Below are 13,257 nucleotides of genomic sequence, written 5' to 3'. Positions count from 1 at the left end.
TTGCACTAATGTTTCATTGTCCTGACAGTGTTAGATACGTGGCCACTTTCACTCTATTTATCTCCCTCCTAACTTACAGAATGTGCTGCTGTGCTTTAATTTTCTATTTATTGTGAGCCCCTGAAATGCTGCTGCTATTTGAGGGCCAATATTCATTTACATTTATACACTTTTTAATTATGTCCTGTTTGCAAGTTTCCATCTGGGGTCATTTTTCTTTTTACAGCAAACACTAAATATAGTGTTTGTTACAGGACAGTTGTGCTGCTGATAAATTTTGCTTTGTCTCTAACAATATTTCTATTTCATCTCCATTTCTGTAGGATATAAAGTTCTAGACATCTTCCCTTTCCCGCACCAATGCTTCCACATGTGTATTCTTTTTTGTATTTTGGAGATAGTTTCTTATTTTCTGGGTTTTGTTAGCAAAACAGTATTGTCCTTGTGATTGTTTTTTTGAGAGGACTATATCATTTTGTGTTCTTTCTGGTTGTTCATAAGACTTCTTTATTTTTCATTTTGAGAGTTCTATCATTATGTACATAAATGTTGTGGTATATATGTTTTAATTCATGTGCTTGGATTTGAACCTGCAACTTCAAGTTTCTAAATAGTTTTGGAAAATTCTTAGTCATTATCTCCTTACATTTTTCTCTGATACTTTCTCTTTCTTGTCTTCTGGAAAGATTTTATGTATTCTAGGTCCTCTCATGTTCTTTCCTTTATCCTTTATGGCTGTTCTTTTATTTTTTGGTCTTTTTGTAGCTTTGTACTTTACTATGAATATTATCTGTGTCCTCATAAGCACTCAAATATGTTTAAATTTCTCTAAACCTTCTTGATTTTGATGTTCATTTAATTATTAAAGTTTTGTTACATATTTTTTCTACTCAATTTTTTTTGTGATTTAAATGTTTTTCTGAAGTCTTAATACTGATTTTTCACTTCTTAAATATTAGTTATTGTTATTTTGAGGCCCATGTTTGATCATTTCATTCTTTGGATTTCCTTTAGGGTTAATTTTATTGTTTGTTGTTTCTCTCATTTTCCTGTCCCATTGTTAACTTTCTTCCTTGTATAAACAGCTAATTTTTATAGGATGCGCCAAACAATATATAAAATTGCAGAGATAATCTGAAAGCTCTGGTTCGTACTCTTTTTCTTACAGGAAGAGTGCTACTTGCGTCTTCTGGCTAATGGAGAGGGGATACAGACGTTTTAAAAGGCTGTGATGACGAAGTTTGAAGCTGGACACCAAAAGGTTACCTGTCAAGTTTATCTTCCTTCTGAGTGTTTTACACCTTATTAATTAATTAGAGATTCTAATACAAAGCCTGACAAATTGACAGTAGCTCTTACACTGCAATGAGCCCTGAACCCAATTTTCCCCCTAGCCACTGAGACTGCACAGCTCCATTCAGCCTCCGCCTCTCTCGGGCTCCTTCAGAGTTGTCCACTACCTGTAAGTGAAAAACAGCTGTGAACACCAGCCTGACTTTCTCCTTCTTCCTTCCTCAGAGCCCTTCACCAGGACCAGGGGTTAGGGTCGTGGACTTGTATTTGTTCTTTTGTTTAGTTTATCTCCTTCCTCTCAGTGAAGACGTTTGAGACAATTCTTTAGTCTTCTGTGAAGCAGTGCCGTGGTTGTTTCCTTGCAGTAATCTGGTGTTTGCATCCTTTGGAATATCCTCAGTAACTCATTTCTGAGTTTATTACTATTCCATATTCTTTGTTTTCTTCTATCATTAATTTGTTCATTCTCATTTTAATTTGAGAGTTATATATTTTCATCAGGAATATCACTGTTGAAGTCTGCATGTTTAATATGAAATATTTTTGATTGTTCAGATATTTCATAGTTTCTGTCATTAAGCTTTTCATTTATAAGTTTATTAATTTCTTAATAAGTAGGGGTTCATAATTTATCTCTTATGCTTATTTACGACTTAATTATGTAATAGAGAATACTTCTGACTGAAAATTTCAATCCATAGAAACTTGTTGAGCCTGACTAAAGTCCAGTAGATGCTTGATTTTAGAATGTTCTAAATAAACTTAAAAAGCAAGTGTATATTTAAATTATTAAATGCAATTTTCTTTTTTTATTAGTGCATGTTTGGAGTACATAATGAATATATTTATTGTGAGTAACTGGAACATGTATGTAACTCATCTTAATTCTTAATTCTTTTTACATTCTCTTCCCCGCCCCCCTTGCAATTTTCTACATGTGCACATTAGGTCGTGTTTATGAATCATGTTCAAATAATCTATAACCTTTCTTTTTACCTTTTTCTTTCCACTTATTTCATCAATTTTAAGAGACATATTTAAATCCTTTAAGAGGATTGTGGGTTTGAATTTATAGTTTTTAATTATTTGGCTTTGTACCTTTTTAGACTATACTGAGTGGAACTATAAATGTAAAATTTTAAAAATTTCCAATGAATCAAATATTCTATCCTGAAGCAACCCTTTTCATCCTCAGTAATTTTTTGTTTTTGTCTTAAAATTTATATTTTACAAATATTTAAAAAGAAAAAGGATGTTGTGACTTTCTGGATGCATGAGAGGGGAGGGAGGATGAAGCTTGAGTTTTAAAATCAAGCTTTGGAATCTAGAAGACCTTTATTACTTATAAGACCATGCACAAATCACTTACATGAAGTTAGTTTCTCTGATTCTTGATTTCAAAGTCTGTAAGATAGAAAAAAACCTCAGTAATATTTACCATTAGACGGTTTTAAGGAGAAAATAAGAGAGTCAATGTCAAGTTTCAATCTGAAATGCCTGGCACTGGTACATGGCAGCTGCAGCTAACTCCTTGTGATGACTTGATGTTTGACTTCTTTGGAATTGTCTTCAAAATTTTTAGTTCCTTATGTTAGACAGTATTGAAGTATCCAATGAAGAGTGCGCCATGTCTCCAGGTAACTAGTGGCTTATGTTTAGTAGCATCATTTCTGGGTTCTCATTACTAGTCCAGTTTCTATTAAGGTTTCCTAATTACACACATGTCAGGTATCAGTGTGGCCAGGAGCGTCCTGAGTGCAACCTGATAATAAAATTTCATTTAAGACATTTCCTGATTCATGCTCTGAGTTTAGTGGCTTTCTGACCTTTCAGTTTTTACTTTGAGCTGTGACAATGCTTGGTGTTTAAGAATAGTTCACACAATGCTTCTGAGATAAGTGGTTTTACAGGAGATAGCACCTTGCTCAGAGGAAAAAGCTGCAGAACACCAGGCTCCAAAATGGTGACAGAGGCCACACAAGATTCCAGAATGGCGGCAGCCACATGAGGCTCCAAAATGGTGGCAACATAGAGAAGCTTTTCCTCACAATCAGATAAACAGAGCCCAGTGATTCAGGCACTTAACCCTTACAGCCAAGAGAAAAAAAAGCCTGGCTACTGCTCCAGCTGGCGGCAAACCTTGGCAGCATCCACATGGTGCTAATTTTAGGTGCAAGGAAAATGTACAAATTCTGAGGGTAAAATGGCTTCCTCAATTGCAAAGGGCCTGAGAGGCCAAGCAGTGTGCCCCTGAGAGGGCAATTTATAAAGACGTAAGGATAAAGACAAAGATGCAGTAGAGACCCCAAAAGTGTAAAAAATCCAAAAAGGTAGATCATCCAAGAAAAGCACAAAAAGCAAGCAGAGAGGATTTTTAAAAAGTCTGTGAGAGCTAATCACCCAAGCCTTTTAGAGCTTGCAACCAGATTGCTTCAAATGCTGAGCATAAAACTCTTAGACCTAAAGTTCACCCTGCTGGATGTTGGACTTGCTTTGTTTCAGTGCTTTATATTCCCCTGTTTGTAACTTTTAAAATGATAATGTTTATCTTATGCCTTTGCATTTCAAAAATATTTAACCTTGTTTCATTTGTACAGGGGATTACAGTTAAGAGTTTGCCATAGATCTTAGAGGAGACTTGAGACTTAGACTTCTTAACAATAAGACTTTAACAACTCTTAGAGATAAGCTAAATGTCTTTTATATAAAAGATATACATGAGTTCTGGGGGCCAGGGGCAAAATGTCATGATTTATATTGGTGGCCTCCAGGCCTCATGCGTTTGCATTGTACATTTGTAATTGGCTCATTGTTTAGCCCTTAGATTGATGGTGTCAGAGCTATACTCACGTATAATGGCAAAAAAAAAAAGGTGTGTCTCTCTCTCTTGCCAGTTTCTGCCTTGCTGTTTACAGATGCCAAAAACTGCGGCCCCGCCATGCCACTCTGCCTTGGAGCCAACTAAATATAGACTAAAACCTCCAAAAACTATAAAATATAAACCTTTCCTTTCCCAACTTTGGACATCAGGTATTTTGTCTCAGCAACAAGTAAAAAGTAACTAAAACAGCACCCAAAATTTAACATGTCTAAAGTGGGAATTTTAACTCCTTCGACTCCTTTCTGTAAATCTTCCTTTGTCCTTGTTTTTTCTACCTTGGTCAGTGGCACTTACCTACTCACACCAGAAATCTGAGTCGTCTTTTATTCCTTTCTCTCTGTTTTCTCACTCCGTGTCCAACCCATCACCACGACTTCCTCCTTGTCTTTCAGCTTCTGCCACCCCTACTGTTGCTGTCTTTCAGCTCTCATTTTTTGTTACATGGAATATCACTCCATCCTTCAAGTACTCAAAGTGACCTTTCCAAAAAAAAAAAAAAAAAACATGTTGTGTTACTCATAAAACCCTCCAAACTTCTCATCACCTATTGGACACAATGTAAGCTCCTCAGCATGAAAGTCAAAGCAGGTGCTCACAGGACTGCTGCTAGTTTACACAGCTTCTTTGTATCAAAAATCATAGCAAAAAACTGTGCCCTGCCCCCAAGATGCAGCTCAACCAATGCAAAAGGTGGCTTGGTGGGGTAATGAATGAATTACTGCCCAGTTTAAGCTGGGCTAAAATACCCAACACTCACAACTTAAAGGGAGAAAGGTTTATTTTGGCTCATGGGTTCAGAGGTTTCAGTCCATGGCTGATGGACTCCAAGGCAGAAGCAGAAGCATGGTGGAAGGGCACAGCAAGGAAAGCTGCTCAACCTATAGCAGCCAGGGAACAGAAGGCGGAAGGGAGCAAGAATGCACCCTTTCTGGTCACACAGCTGGTGACCTGCCCTTTCCATCTACCACTGAACAGCACATTCAGCCACAGACCTGTGAATGGATTAACCCTAATGACTATAGTTACCTCATGAGCTAATCATCTGCCCAAAACTCTGTCTCTGAACACAGGAGATTTTATGGAACATTGTAGATTTAAATCATAACAGGGAACAAGGACTTAGGTGAGAACAAGGAGCTTCTACCAGGAAGCTTCTTCCTGCCTTAGGGGACAAGGATTTGCTCCCAAAGCTTAGGCTGGGCCTCGTGGGTTTGCTAGCTGACCTCCCTGCCCACATGGCCCTAGCTTGGTCATCATTCCAGCATACTGAATTATGTGCTATCTCCCTCCTGCCTCTGATGGTGTATGTGCCTTCCAGAATCTTTCTTTCTCTAGTGTTCACAATTAACTCCTTATTATTTATCAGGTCCTATTTTAAGCATCACCTCCTCCCGAGAGGCTTCTTTGCCCTCATGGCCTGAATTATTTGCCATCACTCAACGCACCCCTAACACAGAGGATATATATTTTCTACGTCACTTGTCATGCTGTTGTAATGATTAACTCTTACATTTTTGTCTCCTTTTCTGCTCTGTGAACAACTTCAGGGCAGAGGGTAATACTTTATTCATCTTTATATTCCTGGCCTGGCTTGGATAGATCCTCAGTAAATTAATTGTTAGCCATTGAAAGAAATTAAGCAAAACTCTGGATTCGGGGCTTAGAACTATAGGGCTTCTATTTATTAGTAAAAATTTTAAGAAAATAATAGTGCTATTTAGTGATGCAAAATCATTTCAAAATATTCTAGAAAGAAATTGTTGTTTCTTATTTATGAGCAGAGGCATGACTAGGAAGAGGGCAGATGCTGACAGCAGGCAGGGAGAGAACTGGTCATTCATGAAACATACTTAAGGGCCTTAAGGCGGAATTTAAGAGGAGGCCAGAAGTAGGAGGCAGATATGTGAATAGGGCAGATGAGCTAAGAACAGACTTGAATTAAGCCTGAGAACAGAAAGGGGAGCTTCTGTTTAAAGCCTACATTTGCAATTGACTGGATGTTTGACCTCTGGGCAAGTCATTAACCTCTGTGTCTTAGTTTCCACATCTGTAAAGTGGAGATAATAATGTTTCCCTACTTCAAAGAATTATAGATTAATCAATGTCTGAAAAATGTCTCTAACTTGGGCAACTCTATATAAATACCCAGAGCAGCATGGAGGGACATCAGGTGGAAATACTGGAGGTATAAACCTGAGCTTCCTTTTAATTTATTCAGAATGTTCAAAATGAAAAAATAATTGCTAGAGTTTTCATCCTAGAGAATGCTCTTAAAGAATAGCAGCTATATTTATACCCTGGGAAAATATCTTTTCATGATTGTCTTTATCTTTCAAGAGGACAGCTGTGTGTTGAGGTCTGTGAACTCCAGGGATGTGGGCTCCCAGGCCTCTTGGATGACTTCAGGAGGACTTACCCAGTGAAGACCGCTGTCTGCTTCTGTGTCATTAACTTCGGGTCTATGTCACTTTCTTATTTCTTTCTTTTTTCTCTCCTCTGCCCAGCTTCCCCTACCAGAGAAAGTTTCCAGGCAGGGGATGGGGTGGAGATGGGGATGGAGATGGGGGTGAAGATGGAGGGGGGCTTATCCAAATCCAGCTCAGATTACTTAGCATTTCTACCAGAGGACTGGACTGGAACTGGGTTAACTGTTGGTTTATGTGAACTTTTTGGATCACTTCATGATTCCCTGAAAGGTGCTTTGGCTGGCTTATGGGCTTTATCATGCTGGACTGGGTGATGGGTAGAGTAAGCAGTGCAGGAGTAGAGAGTGTTCAAATTGCCCCTCACCCCAGAGAGCAAAGGCTGAAGACCCCAGAGGAACTCTGATGGGACAAAAGGGAGGCAGAGGAGCTGGGTCAGAGCAGGAGGGGGAAACTCACTAGAGGTAGAGCTTGGTGCATGGGGAGGAAAACAGGACTAAGATTTGACCTGCTTCTTATGGAGGTCTTGTATGAGGGGAAGAAAGATGCTTTGAAGGGGATATTTATACATTTTACTGGACCATGGAGCAGGAGTTATGTGTGCCTGGTTAGCTAGCAATAGTTCAAGTCCATTCAAGAAACTCAAAGATCTTAAAACAAAAGCAGGAGAAAGGGAAAACTGGCTTAGATGAAGAAAGGCATTGTACTTGAAGCCTGGAGTTGCTTGCAGGGTGGCTGAGTGTGACATTTTGAGACTGATCAAGCTAGATCTGGCTTCTCTGTGCTGTCACAGTGCTAATTCTGCCAGCTCACTGCTGATCACCAGGCCAACCTTTTCCTAGCCATAGTTTGATATCAAGGAAGAAAGAATCAGGTCTAAACTCAGGTCCTGTGCACTCAAGGCTGTGTTGAGTACTGAGATATTCCTAGGGGACTGGATTATCTCAGATGGTTGGAATTGGTACTTCCACTTGAGGATTTTTAATATTTTCCCTGTTGGTCATTTTAATGTACATTGCTTTGCCTCTAGCTTGCCAGTTGAAAAGCAGAGATCAATGAGAAAACTCTCTTGCACACGGAGTTAATGGTTAAAGACCACTGTATTCTGGACTTAACCTTGTTATGCAGTCTTATTTCTTAAGAGGCAGCTTTTCACTACATTGCTTTGTTAGTCATTTATTTTTCTTTTGAATTGTGAGATGGACATATTATCCAAGTAACCCTTTAACCTTAAGTGATGTTAAGCCACTCAGAAAAGTAGCTCAACTGAGAGTGCTTTTGTACCGTTATTTTGTTGGGAAATATTAGCCTTTTGTTATAGTCACAGTAATGGTTTAGATCTGACCCAAGACTCCTACGCAGCTCTGTTATTGATTTGTGCATAGACTTGGATACGATATTTAAACTCTTTCCAAGTTCCTTCCCACCTCCTTTGCCTCTTCCACTTATAAGGGGAAGCTGCAGAACAGGACCCAACCTGATGTATATCTGAGCATCACACACACACACAGACATTACTGTATATCACTTTTTCCTTTGCTGAGACTCCTTTTTTTAAATTAGTACTGCCTAAAATGGAACAAAATTTCTGTCTGTTTTTATCTTCTGAATAAGATCTTTTAAAAGGCAGCTTCTTTGGGGGAGTCTGAAATAATTAATTATCTCTCCCCTCCATCTTTCCCAATGCATTTAATTTGAACTTTCTTAATGAAAACTCATCTCTCATGAATGCTGGGATGGTCTGTTTTCTATGTGCCTGCTCTGTCCTGCTTTGAGTGATGTGTAAATAAGAGGCAATCCAGTGATGAGTTTTGCTTGTGTGGTGCATAAGGGTGGAGAAGGAGGAGGGTTTGATGAATAGAGGCAACCAGAAAATGTACTTGATAATAACATGGCCATGATTGATGTTGCAATTCCTGAAAAATTATCATTGTGATATAATTATTTGTTTATGAACTGTGCCCTGAGACTCCCAAGTTTGAGATTATTCATGGCACAGATAAAAACTCTAAAGTCAATAATTCATCAAGGGTATAATGGCTTTGTTTGGGGGAGGTGGGGGTCACATGGATATTACATCCTGTTTCTGACACTTGTGCTATAAATCTGAGCATTCCTTCAGCACAAGGAGGAGACACCTCCTTACCTTCTGCTCTTTTTCCCCTCTTAAAGTAGCTTTCATCATTTGCATATACTATTTTAAAAACTGAAATTAATTTCATTTTCCCAGAGAAATTCTCTCACCATCACCTGGGTCATTCTTTTCAGTGTTTCATGACTACAAAAGGAGAGAGGTGAATGGAAGAATGGAAAACAAGTGCACCTTGTCTTCAGAGGAATATAAGACAATACCTGGAAATTCAGGGGCTAGGAGTTCTCAGTTCAGGTGGGACAAACATTCTGTGGATATGTTTGGCCTGCTCTCCTTGATTTCAATCTGCAAAAGAGGATTAAGCAAGAGAAGGGGGAAGATGTGTACAAATTTTCAGAATATTGATGAGTTTGGTTTCATAATTCTTACTTTAGAGGGGATTTTATATTATACATATGAAGAGTCTTGGATCTTCACATCCCTTTTTTAATCCTATAAAGTGGCTACTATGGATATTTATCTCTATTTTTTTCCCTTATTTTATTATTATTGGGTCAGTTTTCTTCTGCCTTGGTTTATTTACAAGGCACTATCCCAGTGGTGTGTGTGTATCGTGGATATATAACCTGCCTGTAACTCAAGACTTCCTAAATACGGGGGCTAGATCTCTCCTCTCCAGCAGAGTTGTGTGAGGTATACGTACAGCACAACTAAATGGTTGTTTTCAGAGTAATAAACTCTTGCTTGCCTTTCATGCCTGGTGAACAAATTCTCTTAGATTACTTTCCACTAAGTCTAGGCCAGCACTGTATGAAGATCATACACATGGAGGAGCATGGGAGGCTCACCTAAACAAAAGTCAGTGGAAAGAGGACAGTGGTGGAGAACCCATGACAGGTGTGCTGCAGCAGGCTGTATCACTGAAAGCTCTAAAAGGTTCACCATCCCTGCTCTAGAGGCTTAAGATGAAGTGATAATGTGATCTAGTTGTAAGGAATGACTGCCATCACGGACAGTTTTAATCTAGAGTGAGAGACAGCATGGGACTTTCTAACATGTAGGCACCGTATTACTTCTGCATCTATGTGATTTGTGAAAGGGTGACATTTTACTAGAGGCTTCTATGAGTTGAATTGTGTGCCTCCAAATGTTGAACTCTTTCAGTCCGCTTTACTTCTGCATGTGACCTTATTTTCACAACAGTGTGGTATATGTCATGTGTGAAGATGCGATCATAATGGAGTATATTGGTCCTTAAACTAGTATGAATGGTGTTCTTAGAAAAGAGGGATGGTAGTGGTGGAGGACTTCCTGTGAAGAGGCATGGTGTTATGGTTTGTAAATGTCCCCTCAAAGACTTATGTGGTCTTGGGGGAGGGTCGGCCTTTGGAAGGCGGCTGAGACTAGTGTTTTTGATTGGTCCTTTGTTTAGCACTGGGACTAGCAGTCTGAGTGTTGCATTTGCCCAGAGGCGGGAAGCCAGCATACAACATAACAGAGGGAAAGCAACTTTCTCCATCTTTTTGCCCTTTTTAGTCTTGTCACTTGCAGCTGCCATAAACAGTTGCCCCTTAGCCATGCCACCCTGTGTTGAAACCAGCTGAATATGCACTGAAACCTCCAAAAACTGCAAGCTAAATAAACTTTGCCTTCCTTCATTTTGGGTATCAAGTATTTTGTCTCAGCAATGAGAGAAAAGTAATCAAGACAGAGGAACACACAGGGAGAAGATGGTCAGCTGATGAAGCAGAGATGCCTCTACAGGATAAAGGATGCCAAGGATTGGTGCTAACTGACAGAAGTGAGGAGAGGAGCATAGAACAGAACTTCCCTCAGAGCCTTCCTTGCAGTCACCTTGATTTGACACTAGAACTATGAGAGAATACATTTACATTGTAATTAGGCAACTCTAAGAAGCCAATAGTGGCCTTGACTCTCAGATGAGGATCACTAGGGTGTGTAAGGGTTCTGTCCTCAGAGGGACATTTAAAAGACCCTAAAGAGCTATCAAAACTCTGACATCCATAGTCATGTCTTTGAAGGCCCCTGAAATGGAAAAGAGTTTAGGTTTAGTCCACAACTCCAGAGGCATGATTCGAGCTCATAACCATAGAGTTATAACTATCCAATAGTGAGCTAGGAAGATCCTCTACATTAGACTCACTAAGATGTGATTTCTACACGAGATAGTCTCATTCAGTTGTTAAGCTTTCTATACTATAAATACTGTTGTATTTATATAGCTTGTGCTCATCTGTGAGGATAAACTAAGTGATATTTTCTTGGAAATCTTTGAAATCTAAGATTTATTTTCTTAGCTGTCCATAGGAAATGATATAGTTAACTAATTTAGCTATCAAATGTTTAAGGATCTTTCTCTCTCTCTGTCTCTGTCTCTCTGTTTCTCTATCCCTGTCCCTGTCTCTGTCTCTGTCTTTGTCTGTCTGTCTGTCTGTCTCTCTTCCCCTCCCTCCCTCTCTCTGTATTTACTTAAACTATTGCTGCATACATTCAGGATAATATGGCGAGGCGCATATGCCTAACTACCACCTAACATTTTTGATGGGTGATTTTGTGCCAGTCATATGGACTATCCAAAGAAGCAGGAATGAACGAATTTTATTCTTTATCCATTTTGACACTTCTTTCTTGATACAAACTCAAGGTATTCTGTCAAAACACATATATTTTTTCACATGTCTTCGTCCATCACCATTCAGCAGATCTGTACTGAGTCAACACTATAAATCACTGAGCTAGGCACTTCAGGGTAATGTGAAGATGAATAAGCAATGATTCATACCCATAGGGAATTTATTGGGTCAGACTTCTTTTTTTTATAAGTTTTCTAGGAGACACAAGGGAGAAGAAGGCAAATGAGGATGTTCACTCACTTTAATGTACCAGCAAAGTTCCTTAAGCCTGCTAGTTATGTCTTTGGGTGGCATGGTCTAGACCAAGATTTTTTTCTTACATGATGTGAAAGTTGGCAAAGGTATATTTCCTTCTGCCTCAAGTCTCTTGCTCTTTTTATGTTTTGAACAGGCATAATAATCTTGGCTTGACTAGACAATCATCTGTGCGTGGAACTATACCTCCTACTTTCAGTGCAATGCGTTGTTCAAATTGATTTTAAGTTGCGTTAAACATTTTATACAAATAGATGTCATCCAGGAGAAGGGAAAGATGGATAAGAATTAGAGCCCAAAGTACTCAAAGCAGTTTATTTTATGCTCAGCTGAGGGTATATCTTTGCCCTCGTCCTTCCTGTTGATTTTACTTACTTTTTTTCTTGTGGTTCACTGCCAGATACACTAACAGTATCAGCTGGGAGAAGGGAGTAGGTGCAGAGAGCTGGCTGCTGATCTGTGCATCACCTGTAAATTGGAGTCTTGAGAAGCTGATGCTGCCAACCTGACAGAAGACAGGATACCAGACCTGGGGTGAGAGTGGCAAGGCTTCCTAATTATCAATGGATCTGAGCCCAGAACTCGTTCATTCTGGCTGAAGATTTCTTTATTTCACGAGTGACCTATTTTAGCATTGATGGGTACACATAAAAGGAAACTTGCTGATACTAAGAGAAGATTTGGTTTGGCAAGAATCTAAAATTTCTGCCACATGGTGTAAATGCTCTCGGGATTTAATTCACCCACCATGTCTGGTTTGCCCCTTTCCGCCAGCACCTGCATATCAGAGTGCTGAAGGAATGACCATCAGCATCACCTCCTCTCACACTCATCCATCACCCCTGTGCCGTGATGGACCTGGCTCCACACAGAGCCCTGACAGCCATCACTGGGAGAGGACCATGGCTAAGCTTGCTTCCTCACTCACCTGATTATCATTCAGGGCTTTTAAGCTTCATCGATTTCTGACTTCTTAATATTGCTATACTATATTCTTCTGACTCTCAAGAGCAAAAGGGAAAGATACATGTTAGAAAAGGAGCTGGTTCTCAGCCTGTATTTCCTAATTTTAAACACTAATTTCAAGGGCAGAGGAGGGAAATCTAGGAACCCATAAACCCTAACCATACTTCCATATCGACCAGTCTAAAGCATCTTTCCATTTCCGAAACTGCCAAACATCACTGCTGATTTAGCCTGGGAAGATGATATTTACTATCACCGGTAGCTTTGGGCAGATGTATTTGTTTCTTTTCTTCAGCCCAATCAGTTCATATCTCTTAACTATTTTGGAGAACGTAAACTTAACAAAGATGACGCCCTTGGTATCCTTAATTTTGATATAAGAGCTGGCAATTAAAGAGTTAGCCGATAACCTGCCTTACAGTGTGACAGGCTGCACGCTCACCTAACCATAACATAGTACAACGATGGCTTACTAAGCTTGTCTGGAGAAAAAAAATACATATTTAAATAAAGAGAAAATATAAACAATAGAATATTAGTTATACATTATAGATTACAATAAAGGAAAATACTGAGTGTGTTTTAAATGATTAATGTATGAAAACAGCCATCATTTACTGTGCATTAATCAAGAAAAAAATGCCCATTTCCCACCGTGGTTAATGTAGCGGGCCTGTGGGTCAGACTTGATAA

The sequence above is a fragment of the Cavia porcellus genome, unplaced genomic scaffold (genome assembly GCF_034190915.1).
Source record: "Cavia porcellus strain 051 isolate PalLab524CR breed Dunkin Hartley unplaced genomic scaffold, mCavPor4.1 scaffold_1, whole genome shotgun sequence".
Taxonomy (NCBI): domain Eukaryota; kingdom Metazoa; phylum Chordata; class Mammalia; order Rodentia; family Caviidae; genus Cavia; species Cavia porcellus.
Note: the sequence above shows the minus strand (reverse complement) of the source record.